General features: G+C 36.5%; 1 non-coding gene across 1 annotated transcript; it reads left to right on the top strand.

The window, feature by feature from the left end:
* The first annotated feature begins 13468 nt into the window (after positions 1-13468).
* Positions 13469-13575, top strand: LOC111727827. Its single transcript, XR_002775283.1, has one exon. It is a non-coding gene; the product is annotated as a U6 spliceosomal RNA (small nuclear RNA).
* The last annotated feature ends 777 nt before the right edge of the window (positions 13576-14352 follow it).

Raw genomic sequence — 14352 nt, 5'->3', positions numbered from 1 at the left:
CCATTGCCTAAAGGAAACCATCAATCAATCAAATCTACGCAAGTGGTGAAAAAATTCAGACATGAAACCCTGAGGATGTCAAACTTAGTGACTTCAAGAGTCAGGTAGTTAAAACAAATGCATGAGAATTTGCTTATTCTTAAAAGGCTAGTAGAAATTTTGGTTTATTAAAGAGGGAAAAGTCCTCCATTAAAAAAAATTCTACAATTTTTAAAAAATCACATTGTTGTTCAAAGTCTTTTGGCTAAAATTAAGTCATAAGTACAGTCAATATCTGAATTCTACACTGACATTACTGAGAATAAATATGCAGCAAATCATGGTTTTACTTGTAAGGTTAATTGAAGGAGAGACATCTGGTTGAAAAATCAGAGTCTTCTACGTGTCCTTTCTAAGAAATCTTTACCTATCCCAAAGTTGGGGTTGATCTTTCATCTAAAAGTTTTAAACATCTGCATTTATAAATCTATGATCTCAAATTAATATTTATGCATGAACTTAAGTAGCAGTTGAGGCTTTTTCCTTTATAGGAATATCCTATTGTTTTAATATTATTTGTTAAAAAGATTTTTCTTTCTCTCATTTAATTTACTTGACATCTTGATTAAAAATTTTTTTAAAAGGCAGTACCTGTGGCTCAAAGGAGTAGGGTGCCGGCCCCATATACCAGAGGTGGCAGGTTCAAACCCAGCCCTGGCCAAAAACTGCAAAAAAAAAATTTTTTTTTTTTTTAAATGGGCAGGGTATGTGTGGGTCTATGTGTGGCTATGTTCCCTTCCACTGATCTAACATCTATCCTAATCTCAGTTCTACAACGCTTTGACGACTGTATCTTATCGTAAGTCTTGAAATAGTGTAGTAGAGGTCTTCTACCATTGTATTCTTTGTCAACAATGTTTTGGTTATTCTAGGTCTTTTGCATTTCATATTCATTTTAGAATGGCTTTATCAATTTCTTAAAAACAAAACAAACAAAAAATCATTGTTTCAGTTTATCCGATTGTCATCCTCATCCTATAAGCCCAGGTGTATGTCCCAGAGCTGACACTTAACTCTTAGCCTCCTAGGCTTAGCTCCCAACAAAACAGTGTGGCAGGAAGTTTCATGAAAAAGAAGATGTCTGAAAGAGAAGGAAAGGCGAAACAGGAAGCACCACAAGGTGTTGATATGAATAAGACACAGAGTCCTAATAATTGGGCTTACCACCCTCAAAGTGCTAAAGAAACTGAGATTTCATCAGCTTAATAAATCAGAGGCTCTGGTACTCTAGACACCCATGGAACAAAACAGAAAGGACGAGGAAATATAATGATGATAGTGCTTGTTTATTTCTCCAGGATAACATAACAAAATGTCAGCTCAAACACAATCTTTAGAATTCCACACTGTAAAGATCAGACACTAAAAGGATTAGTGTGATGACTTGTGGTCATTAGTTGACTGGTGTGTTGGTGTGTTTCCTCTAAGGGGAAAGAGGCACTTGGCCAGGCCTACTTGATTCATTCTATTGCCAGAGGTGAGAACTCAGCTCATTAACAATTACTTTTGCTCATGAAGGTGATGGATCCAATTACCCTGACTCGATTAATTCACATTGTATGCCTGTATCAAAAGATCACATTTACTCTATAAAGATATACAACTATTGTATACCTATAAGAATTAAAAATAAAAAAAATTTAAAAAGAAGAATAAGGGAAAAAAGAAATCCTTAAATATTCTGAAGATATGAGGTAATTTGTTGTAGATTCCATGGCATTTGGTATTGAAATGGCTATAATCTTAGAGGAGAAAGCAATGGGTAAATAACTTTTGCACACTTATTGCACATGGGCCCATACTCCACCACCTAAGATAGTAGTTATAATTTTGATGGACAGGGCCCATAGTTTTCTAGGGTTCTTTGATGGTAGTAAGATATTAATATCTTTTAATATTTTAAAATATATGACCTGGAAAGAAGTATAGATAATTGGTTTTGAAAATGTGTGGGTTGCAATGTTATGCTTCTATTGAGAAGCTATTGTGAAAATAAAGACAAAAAAAAGACAAACCTAACAAAGGCAATGACAGTGGAAATAGATAAAAGATTTTTTAGAGATATTAAAACAGCATTACATCAAATTGATATAATTTGAAGATTAACAGAATGTGAAGGAAGAAGGCTATAAGGACAATTTTTTAATAATAAATAACATGTCTCAAATAATTACTATGTACAAGGCACACTGCTAATGCTTTGCACATACTGTATATATAATTGTTAAAATTCTGGAATGGGAGCTATTACCAGCCCAGGTTAATAGAAGAGAAAATAGAGGCATATAGAGGTTAACTAATAAGCCTAAGAACACATCAGGTGTAACAAACAAGATATTTCCAGAGCCCTGTCTTTGTCTGCTAGGCTATATAAAGTCCAGATTTCTAGCTGTGGTGCAAGAGTCAGAATGGTGGTGCCAGTAAGAAACACAGGATAAAAAGGAAGGTTTGGGGAGAAAGATAATGGATTCAAGTGGTGAAAGGTTGAAATTGAGGTATATTGGGTATCAGTTTGGAGCTACTTAATAGCTCAGGAGAGATAACTGAACTAAAGATATACATTTCGGACTCATGGGAAAGAGTTAATGTGATGAAAAGCTATGAACCCATAGGAAAGAGTTAATGTGATAAAAATCTATGAGATATTATAGGAATATCTGGCTAAAGGAAAAGAAGTTTTGGAATATGACTCTGGGAAACACCAACATTTAAAGGACAGACAGGAAGAAGACTACCTTTGTTTCCCTCTTTCACACTGAAGTAGAACATAGAGAAGCATACGTATCATGAGTGTTCTCAGATGGAACAGATGCAAACATACATATTATAAGACCACCCCATGAGTGTTCTCAGATGGAACAGATGCAAACATACATATAAGTGTACCACCCCACAAGTGTTCTCAGATGGAAAAGATGCAAATAGTGGCATCTAGATCAAGAAATGGGACATTACCAGTTCCCAATTTCTCCTCATTTCAAGTAATAACCACCCCCAAGGGTAACAACTATATAATTTCTAGCAACATAGATTAGTTTTGCCTGATGTAAAAATTGACATAAACAGAAGTTCATAGTATGTGCTCTTTGGTGTCTGTCTTCTTTCACTCAGTATTACTTTCATTCACCTATGTTGCTGAAATATATGTAGTTTATAATTTCCACTCGGATTCAGATCATTGTGGAGAGAATGTGGTAGAAGCGCAACAGATGCTGAAGTCAGCTGAGCTGCCTCAGGCCTGAGCTGCTCCATAATTGGCAGGTCTAAGCTGGGAGGCAGGGAAACAAGGACTGGGATTGGGAGGCTAAAATCTTCCTATGTGGATGCAAGTGAGTAGAAAACCCATAGCTGGAGTGACTATAAAAGTTATTAAAAATCTAGAGGGAGGCCAGGCGCTGTGGTTCATGCTTGTAATCCTAGCACCCTGGGAGGCTGAGGTGGGTGGATCCCTTGAGCTCAGATGTTAGAGACCAGCCTGAGCAAAGCAAGACTGCATCTCTACTAAAAATATAAAAACTAGCCTGGCATTGTGGCAGGTGCATATGGTCCTAGCCACTCCCTACTAAGGAGGCTGAGGCAAGAGGATCACTTGAGCCCAAGAGTTTGAGGTTGCCATGAACTATGACACCACAGCACTCTAACCTGGGGTAACAGAGTGAGACTCTGTCTCAAAAAAAAAAAAAATTCTGGAGGGAGAAAAATTATCTGGGAAGTAGGCTGAGGTCCTTGTAGTCACCCCTCATCAGTTCTGGGAATTTAGCACATAGGATGCTGCTGAAACTAGTGAGGGTGAATTCTACTGGGTGGCCCACAGGCTGACATATCACCATGGGGCAAAGGAAAAGTAGGTGGACCCCATGGGGTAAGAGCACCTTCCTCCTGCAGGATTTCCAGTGCTCTTTGCCAAGCAAAGGAGGATTACCTGGTAGCTCCAGCTCCAGCAGGGCAATGAACACTGGTTTTGGAGTCAAGAAGCAATGAATTGACCACATGTGTGGGTATATACCCAGACTCATTATCTTTTTTTTTTTTTTTTTTTTTTGCAGTTTTTGGTCATGGCTGAGTTTGAACCCACCAGTTCTAGCATATGGGGCTGGCACTCTACTCCTTTGAGTCATAGGCACCACCTGACTCATTATCTTTTTACTCACTTTTAAATTTTATAGTGAAAAAAACTATACATTTATACTATACAAAAATGGTAGAAAAGTTTACATCATTATGTCTGTTCCCACAAAATATTATTATTATTATTTGAGACAGTCTTACTATGTTGTCCTTGGTAGAGTGCCATGGTGTCACAGCTCACAGCAACCTCAAACTCTTGGATTTAAGTGATTCTCTTGCCTCAGCCTCCAAAGCAGCTAAGACTACAGGTATCTGCCCCAAAGCCTGGCTATTTTTGGCTGTAGTTGTCATTGTTGTTTGGTAGGGCTGGATTCAAACCTGCCAGCTCCCTGTATGTAGCTGGTGCCCTAGCCACCAAGCTACAGGTGGTGAGCCCAAAATCTTATTATTTATTCATATGATTTGAAAAATATTTTAGAACAAACTATATTAGAAAAAATAAAGACAATAGCAGAAGACAATAAAGTAGAAAGTAAGAAAATACTAGAGCAGATCTACAAACCTCTGTCTAACCTCTCCTGGCTATTTGAAAATATTAATGGAATTGAAAAAATACATATGTACTCTGGCAAAACCCATGCAGGAAAGGAGAAAGAGGGTGCAGAGGCACATATAAAATATTAAGCATGAAAATGGGAAATTGACTGCATGTGGAGAAGAGATTAAAAATATGATAAGAAAATAGGGAAAGCATCTTCAATACCAACAAATTTGAAATAACAGATACAATGAATAAATTCCTAGAAAAATATAAAATATAACTTATCAAAATGTACCCAACTAGGAATAGAAAGAGGAAAGAACCTTATAATTATTAAGGACATTCAAATGTTAACCCACTTGGTCATGGTGTATAATTTGTTTGATGTGTTGCTAGATTCTATTTGTTAGGATCTTGTTGAATGTTTTCGCATCAATATTCATTAGTGATATTGGTCTGTAATTTTGTTTCTTTGTTGAGTCTTTTCCTGGTTTAGGTATCAAGCTGATGTTGGGTTAACATTGTTATGGACTGAATGTGCCTCCTCAAACTCCTTTTTTATTTGTTTGTTTGTTTTGAGACAGAGTCTCACTCTGTCATCCAGGCTAGAGTGCTGTGGCATCAGCCTAGGTCACAGCAACCTCAAATTCCTGGGCTCAAGAGATCCTCCTTCCTCAGCCTCCTAAGTAGTTGGGATTATAGGCACCCACCACAATGTCCAGCTAATTTTTCTATTTTTAATAGAGATGGGGGTCTCACTTTTGCTCAGGCCAGTCCTTAGTTCTAGCGATCTTCTCACCTTGGCCTTCCAGAGTGCTAGGATTACAGGTGTGAGCCACCACACCCAGCTCAAAATTCCTGTGCTGAAGAAGTCTTCCTCCTCTAAGTTATGGTATTTGGAGATGGAGCTCTTGGGAGATAATTAGGGTTAGATGAGAATGGGGCTCTCACAATGGGATGTTCCCTATAAGAAAAGACACCAAAGAATAAAGTTTCTTGTAATATTCATTATGGATTGTTTGAATTGAAAATCTGAAAGAAACTGACCAATGCTTGGAAGCACGCTACCTCCCAAGACTTAGCCAGAATGAAGTGGAAATGTTGAACAGGTCTATATCAAACTCTGAAATAGCATCAACTATACAAAATCTCACTAAAAAGAAAATCCCGGGACCAGATGGCTTCATGTCAGAATTCTACCAAACCTTTAAAGAGAAACTAGTACCTATACTACTTCACCTTTTCCCAAATATAGAAAAAGACGGACTACTACCCAACACATTCTATGAAGCAAACATCACCTTGATACCTAAACCAGGAAAAGACTCAAAAAAGAAATAAAATTACAGACCAATATCACTAATGAATATTGATGCGAAAATATTCAACAAGATCCTAACAAATAGAATCTAGCAACACATCAAACAAATTATACACCACGACCAAGTGGGTTTTATCCCAGGATCTCAAGGCTGGTTCAACATACGTAAATCTATAAACGTAATTCATCACATAAACAAATTAAAAAACAAAGACCATATGATTCTCTCAATTGACGCAGAAAGAGCTTTTGATAATATCCAGCATCTTTTCATGATCAGAACACTTAAGAAAATTGGCATAGAAGGGACATTTCTCAAATTAATAGAGGCCATCTACAGCAAACCCACAGCCAATATCGTACTGAATGGAGTTAAATTGAAATCATTTCCACTCAGATCAGGAACCAGGCAAGGTTGTCCATTGTCTCTATTGCTCTTTAACATTGTAATGGAAGTTTTAGCCATCGCAATTAGGGAAGAAAAGGCAATCAAGGGTATTCACATAGGATCAGAAGAGATCAAACTTTCACTCTTCACGGATGACATGATTGTATACCTAGAAAATACCAGGGTTTCTACTACAAAATTCTTAGAAGTGATCAAGGAATACAGCAGTGTCTCAGGTTACAAAATCAACATTCATAAATCGGTAGCCTTTAAATATACCAACAATAGTCAAGATGAAAAAATAGTCAAGAACTCTATTCCATTTACAGTAGTGCCAAAGAAGATGAAATATCTAGGAGTTTACCTAACAAAGGATGTGAAAGACCTTTATAAAGAGAACTATGAAACTCTAAGAAAAGAAATAGCTGAAAATGTTAACAAATGGAAAAACATACCATGCTCATGGCTGAGAAGAATTAACATTGTTAAAACGTCCATTCTACTCAAAGCAATATATAATTTTAATGCAATTCCTATTAAAGTTCCATTGTCATACTTAAAAGATCTAGAAAAAATAATACTTCATTTTATATGGAATCAGAAAAAACCTCAAGCAGCCAAGACATTACTCAGAAATAAAAACAAAGCACGAGGAATCACGCTACCTGACATCAGACTATACTATAAATCCATAGTGATCACAACAGCATGGTATTGGTACAAAAACAGAAAGGTAGATATATGGAACAGAATAGAGAATCTAGAGATGAACCCAGCTACTTATCATTATATGATCTTGGACAAGCCAATTAAAAACACTGCGTGGGGAAAAGATTCCCTATTTAACAAATGGTGCTGGGAGAACTGGCTGGTGACTTGCAGAAGACTAAAACTGGATCCACACCTTTCACCACTAAGATTGATTCTCACTGGATTAAAGATTTAAACTTAAGACATGAAACCATAAAAATACTGGAATAAAGTGTAGGGAAAACACTTGAAGAAATTGGCCTGGGCGAAAATTTTATGAAGAGGACCCCCCAAGGCAATCGAAGTAACATCAAATACACTACTGGGACCTCATCAAATTAAAAACCTTCTGCACAGCCAAAAGCACAGGAAGTAAAGCAAGTAGACAGCCCTCAGAATGGGAGAAGATATTTGCTGGTTATGTCTCCAACAAAGGTTTAATAACAAGAATCCACAGAGAACTCAAAAGTATTAGCAAGAAGAGAACTCACAGATCAACTATCTAACTAATTCTGTGAAGTCAGTGTAACTTTTATTAGCAAAACTAGACAAGAAGCATGGGAGAAAGGAGCACCATAGGGCAGTCTCATTCATAAACATAGACACAAAACCCCAAACAAAAAGTGTCATTGGATTTTTCAAATTTTATTTTTTGACATATTATGATCATATATAATGACTGGATACATAGTGATGTTATATGTATACAGTGAAATGACTGAATCAAACTAATTAACATATCCATCATTTTAAATAAACATTCCTCCTGTCTAACTGCAACTTCCTACCCCTGGGCCAGTATCTCCCATTCCTCACCCCTGGCCTCTGGTAACCACCATTCTGCTCTCTGCTTCCACAGCTCTGAGTGTTTTAGATTCCATGGATTCTAGAATTCTGCGTTATGGTTTTTGTCCATCTAAGACTGGCTTACTTCCCTTAACAATGCTCTGTAGGTTCATGCATGCTGCTGCAAAAGACAGGATTTTCTTTTTTTGTGGCTAACTAGGATTCTGCTGTATATACACACCACATTTTCTTCACCCATTCTCTGTTGATGGACACTGGGTTGATTCTGTAACTTGGCTATTGTGAATGGTGCCACAGTGAACATGGAAAGGTAGGTATCTCTTCAACATTGCTATCAAGTCCTTTGGATATATACCCAGACTGATTGCTGGATCATATGGTAATTCTTATTTAGTTTATGAAGAAACTCCATACTGTTTTGATCTGTTCCAGTACCCACTTATAATAATAAAAATTTAGCAAAATAAAAATGTGTAACTTATTAAAATTTAGTACCAAAAAAATACAGCAAACATTGTCAATGGGAAAACATTAGAAGTATCTCTTTTAAAATTAAGAACTTGTCAGAGATATAATTGCTATTTCCATTCAACTTAGAACTGTAGGCCCTAGTCAGACAAGACAATAAAAAATACACTTTTTTTTTTTTTTTTTTGAGACAAGAGTCTCACTTTGTCACCCTTGGTAGAGTGCTGTGGTGTTATAGTTCACAGCAACCTCAAACTCCTGGGCTTAAGCAATTCTCTTGCCTCAGCCTTCCAAGTAGCTGGGACTATAGGCGCCCACCATAATGCCCAGCTATTTTTAGAAACGAGGTCTCACTCCAGCTCAGGCTGGTCTCAAACCTGTGAGCTCAAGCAATCCACTTGCATCAGCTCCCAAGTGCTGGGATTATAGGTATAAGCCACTGCGCCTGGCAAAAAACACACTCTTAATTATGGTCACCAGCAAACATGTACAAGAATGTTCTTAGCATCACTATGTGTGATATACTCAAACTGGAAATAAGTAATAATGTGAAACATAAAATTTAAATACTCTTTAAATTGACTTCCCTAGAAAGCTTGTAGTCTGAATAATGTGTGCATAATTTTTCTACTTACATATATACTATTTTGTCCTTGTTTGAAGGGGAGAAATTGCTTCTTTTATGAATCCACACTGCCTAGTATTTAAAGTAATACATAGTTTAAAGTATTATAAAAATAAACAGCAGGTTAGTAAATTGATAGCAGTAATAATTAAATCTTAGAATTGCTAGCAGTAATAATTACATTTTATGAAAAGTTAATATTTTCATATTTTATGTAAAATGATGTATATGTACTTAAAGAATATTCTCATAAAATTACAATATAGTATTTGAAGACCCATTTTTGAGGAATTATATTTAATACCTTTTGTTCTGATAACCAGTTTCACATTATTCTTATTTATATCTTTGTCTATTTGTGAGTGAATGTGACATGGATACATAGAATGAAATTATAAACTTATTTGAACATCTTTGAGCCTTTATAGATATATGGATTATGAAATTACTCATATAAGCAAATATGATGCCTAAAGGGAACATAAATATTGTAATTCATAAGTAATTATGCTCCCAAATGCTCATGGAATTGATTAATCATACTCATGATGAGCAACTCCCTCACTAAAATTTCCAGTACCACCCTTTATACCAGTCAACAACTGTAGGCTTGCCCACATGACAATTTAATGTTGTCATGACCTTGGGTTATTTTAGTTGACTTGCCTGTAGGGAAGCTTAATGCAATTTACATGCAACTAAGATACAGTAGAAAGCCTAAGAAAGTAAGAACATAGAATGTTTCTGGAATGATTTACTTTATTTTCAGTGGACTGCATGAGCCAACTTAAATTATAAAATGAGACCCCAATTAAATTATAAAATAACTTGCCATTAGATTCTACACTTCACTCTGTTTTTAGCTTCCAGTTTGAGAGCCCAGGAGCATACAGGTCCCCTAAAGTCACAATACTGGGGCATCCTGTGAGTTACTACCCTGGGCTACAAGGAAGGCATAATAGAACTAATTTTGAATTTAATTTCAAATCCCATGGTCTTAACCCTTTTCCTATTCCTTTAGGTAGCCTCTTAATTCATCCCTACGAGGCAGAGACGTGTCTTCATGAGTGATGATGGATGTTTAGGAAATATCTGGGGGAAGCACTGAGCTGACAGATAGAAGCCATTTTTTTTTAATTGTTTTGGGTCTAAAGTTTAGGTTTACTTTAAATGCTTTTATGGGATTATCCCAGTTATGATTCTGTCTCTGCAATCTTATTCCAGAAAGGAAGAAAGGAGAAAAGAAGGAATGCTACATTAAACTGTAAACTCCATGATAGTGGAGATTTTTTTAAAAACTGTATGTTGACTTATCTATCTCCATGGCCTACATAGTGTTTGCCAGATAGTTGTTCAGTAAATATCTGTAGAGGGAAGACCCCATTGCTTCTCAACATTTTGGCTAAGATCAAGTGTAGAGGGAAGACCAAAGAAGAAACAAAGAAAAAAAGAAGAAATAAATGTGAATGTTTTCAGGTGTCCCTGCAGCAGGCCACCCACCTGCCTGGCCCCTCCACTAATGCCCAAGGCTTCAATTCTCTCTGCCTAAACTTCCTGATATGAGAAGCAGCAACTTCCCCAGCCCACTTATCCCATCCTTGGATGATATGACTTCCTGTTTTCAAAAAAGACTCAGTTACCTACCAAGGATAAGTCAAGCACTGGGTTTTCCCTGCTTCATAAGCTATCTTGAAAATATACAGTATAGTCAGCCTTTACAAGGAAGGAAACCGTGACACATGTTATTACATAGACAGATCTTGAGAAGATTCTGTGAGACAAACCAAAGTCAGTTCTAAATCAAAAGAATCAAAAAGGACAAATACTGTGAGATTTAACTGAGATGAGGCACCAACAAGTGTTAGACTTCCTGAAATGGAAAGTAGAATGGTGTTTACTGGGGGGTGAGAGGGAAGTGAAGGGTTGTTTAATGAGACACAGAGTGGCAGTTTTGCAAGATGATAACTTCTAGAAGTTGTTTGCCCAACAACGTGGAGGTACTTAACATTACTGAACTGTAAAACCAAACGAAAGCATACCAAACTTCTAATTGGTCTGTCTGAAAAAAGTTACATTAAAAAGCATAAGCTGAAGTCAAGCCAGAAATGCTCATAGTTTTTTAGGGGGTTGTTATAAGCCAAATTTTGCTCTAAGATCAAAATCATGTAATATTACCTCAAAGATTTTTATTACACAAGGCTAGATTATTACACTCTTCCCCTTTTCCCTTTTTGAAATAGGAAATGTTTTAAGGAATAGAGCTCTTAACATATAATAGTGAACCTGGCTGAATTGTGACAATTTCACCAAGTTTTCTGTGAAAGAGTTGAATCAAATTATTATTTCCCATATCCTGTCAAAGTTCAGGTTGGCTTTAAATGCTTATATGGAGTTATTCTATTTATAATTCTAGAAAACTCTCTGGGGAAGAACACCAAACAAAATGGCTAGGCATCAATTGTAGACATCTACAGGATGGAAGGACCTGACCCCCCATGGTGCTGCTTGTGCAGATGGTGGCTCCATCAAAGCTGAGTATCCTGGAAGCAGAAGGACGTCAAACCTGCTTTAGCATCCCATAGACAACTCAGGACCAGCATTACAAATAAGATTTGGGTACATTTGAAGATTATTTCCAAAAACATGTCAATGACTTTATGAATTCTTGGTAAAATCAGTTGTGTGAGACTGACAATTATATTCTTTGAGAGCAGAGAACTGAAGAATTCTACAATTCTATAAGACATTTTAGAAATTGAAGTATGGGAGGCCAAGGCAGACAGATTGCTTGAGCTCAGGCATTCTAGACCAGCCTGAGCAAAAGAGAGACCTCATCTCTCCTTAAAAAATAAAGCAGAAAAATTAGCTGGGTGTTGTGGCAGGTGCCTGTAGACCTGGCTACTTGGGAGGCTGAGGCAAGAAGACAGCTTGAGCTCAGGAGTTTGAGACTGCTGTGAGCTATGACTCCAGAGCACTCTACTCAGGGTGATAGAGTGAGACGCTGTAAAAAAAAGGAAAGAAAGAAAGGGAAAAAGGAAGAAAGGAAGAAAGGAAGGGAAAAAGAAATTCATGATATGCCTTGTAGCTGACCTAATGTTTGTCTTTAATTACTGGATTTTTGTTCTAACAGAGGTAAACTAGGCTGGTACCTTTTATTTATTTCTACTGGGTAAATTAGCATTATTTGTCCATTTACCTTCCATTTATCCATCTATTTATTCATCTATTTATCCATTTATTTATTTATTCATTAATAATTCTGCAAAATTTTGCAGAATATTTATCTAGTAGATAATTAGGGAGGATTAAGCTATGGAAAAAATCATAAATAAAATATGGTCCTTGGCCTCAAGAATGTCACATTTGTATTTAGGAACTTGAAAGACTATTCAGTTTTTCTCCACTTTGACCTGCTCCTTTTCCTTCCATGCCATTAGCCTCATTCCCCACACTTTGCTCAAGGCAAGCCATTTTGGTGTTATTCAACCTGGTATCTTTTCATGTTTGTAACTATTTTCCTTAGTGTTTAACACCAACTTATTGTGAGCATATTAACAATCAACTAAATTTGGAGGCTCTAACACCTATTCCCTCTTCCAAAGGCATTAAATTTTAGGTCAACACTCTGATTTCCCTTTGGGATAACTGTTTTTGTCCCATAGAATAGTTTATTCAGTGTCTTATTAAATACTAGCCTGCCAATCAAGGTATTTAACTAGTCAAAAAATGAGTATGTGACTTAAGCTAAGCTAATCAGTTGCTCCTTCTAGAGTTTAAATCATGAACAAAGTGAAAATAATACTGAAAATAGAACCCAAATTCATGCAAGCAAAAGGTCTGAGAAGGGACCATCTATGGTGTTCAGAGCTATACTGGTTCTTGCCTCGTTCTTCTGCCTTGCCCTTGAATTTCAATGTGCCTTCCATCACTCCAATGATTTTTTTTTTCCTGATGGATCACCAGAGATGTTATTTGAAGTTTTCTGCTAGAAAATTCCAGTTGCTGTAGTCCCTATTCCCTATTTGTGAAATCTCTGGATCTCTAGGGAATATTTACAGAGTTGTCCCTCCAACATTTTCATGGAGACCCAAGGACATTTTTCAGGAGGACTCATCAGTTGCCCTCTCAACTTTTGAGTGGCACCTTTGGCCATGATGGTTCCACTAAAGTGTAGCCACTGCCTGTTCAGATGAACTCTGCATACTCTATCCTCCCAGGACCTTCATACACTGAAGCCAGGCCATGTTCTTTGCCAACATGGCATGAACCTCTTTGCCAGCACTGCTGTTCTGCTCTATGCCTTTAATATGTGTGCTGCCTGGTTTCCCAATATCTTAGAGACACCTCAGTAGAATAGTGCTTCCTAATTTCATTTAAATTTTGTCTAGAAGATTGAGACAATAATTCATGATGGCTAAACCTTGAGATAATACTCTGGTGTGTGAATAAACTCTGGTAGTGGTGCTTGCTTCGGCAGCACATATACTAAAATTGGAATGATACAGAGAAGATTAGCATGGCCCCTGCACAAGGATGACACGCAAATTCATGAAGTGTTCCATATTTTTGCAGTTTTATTTGAGAAAATAAATAAATAAACCCTGGTAGTGGTGATTAAAATGGCTCTTTGTGAGATAAACATGTTTCCTTTGATTCTAGTGAGAGGTTTTGAAATGAATTTGCTGAAGCCAACATCTGCTCATCTAAATAATGCATTTAAGCCTCATTGAAGATTAGCCTCAATGTCTAAAATATTTAACTGTTTCAAAGGTCAGGTGAGAAGCAGATATAAATTACATGGCTTTATTTGGAATTTCTCCTTCCATGGCACTGAATAATGCCCATTCCTTTGATTCTTCTGGTGAGGCAATTTCTGATTCGTCTGAAACATTAATGTTCTATACCTAAACTATTCCATATGTTTGCCTTATAATCCATGTCTGTTCATTTCTTTAAAAATACAGTCATAGCTTTTGATTACTTTCTTATCTTTTGTTTACTACAACAAAAAAATTCATTCTGTGGCTGTAAGCAAATACATGTAATTGTAAAATGTACAATGTCTATAGATTTTTTAAGTGTAATGTCTTTTTTTCTTTATCTCTCACATCTTATCTAATGAAGAGTATTAAATACTTTCTTGTGTCACTTGTTCAAATGTTTTAACTGCTGGGTGAAATAATTGACCCATATCAATATAGAATTTCCATTACACATTTGTATTTTCCCACTGATTTTTTGTTTTTAACTTATTTCAATTTCATCCAATTTCTGTTGTTCCTTAATCAACAAAGTATTTATTATAAGCCCAGAAGTAGTATAGCATTAATAGTTATTACAGAATA

The sequence above is a fragment of the Otolemur garnettii genome, unplaced genomic scaffold, assembly GCF_000181295.1.
Source record: "Otolemur garnettii isolate 467f Iridium unplaced genomic scaffold, OtoGar3 scaffold00126, whole genome shotgun sequence".
NCBI classification, from domain to species: Eukaryota; Metazoa; Chordata; class Mammalia; order Primates; family Galagidae; genus Otolemur; species Otolemur garnettii.
This window is presented reverse-complemented; position numbering and strand designations above follow the sequence as displayed.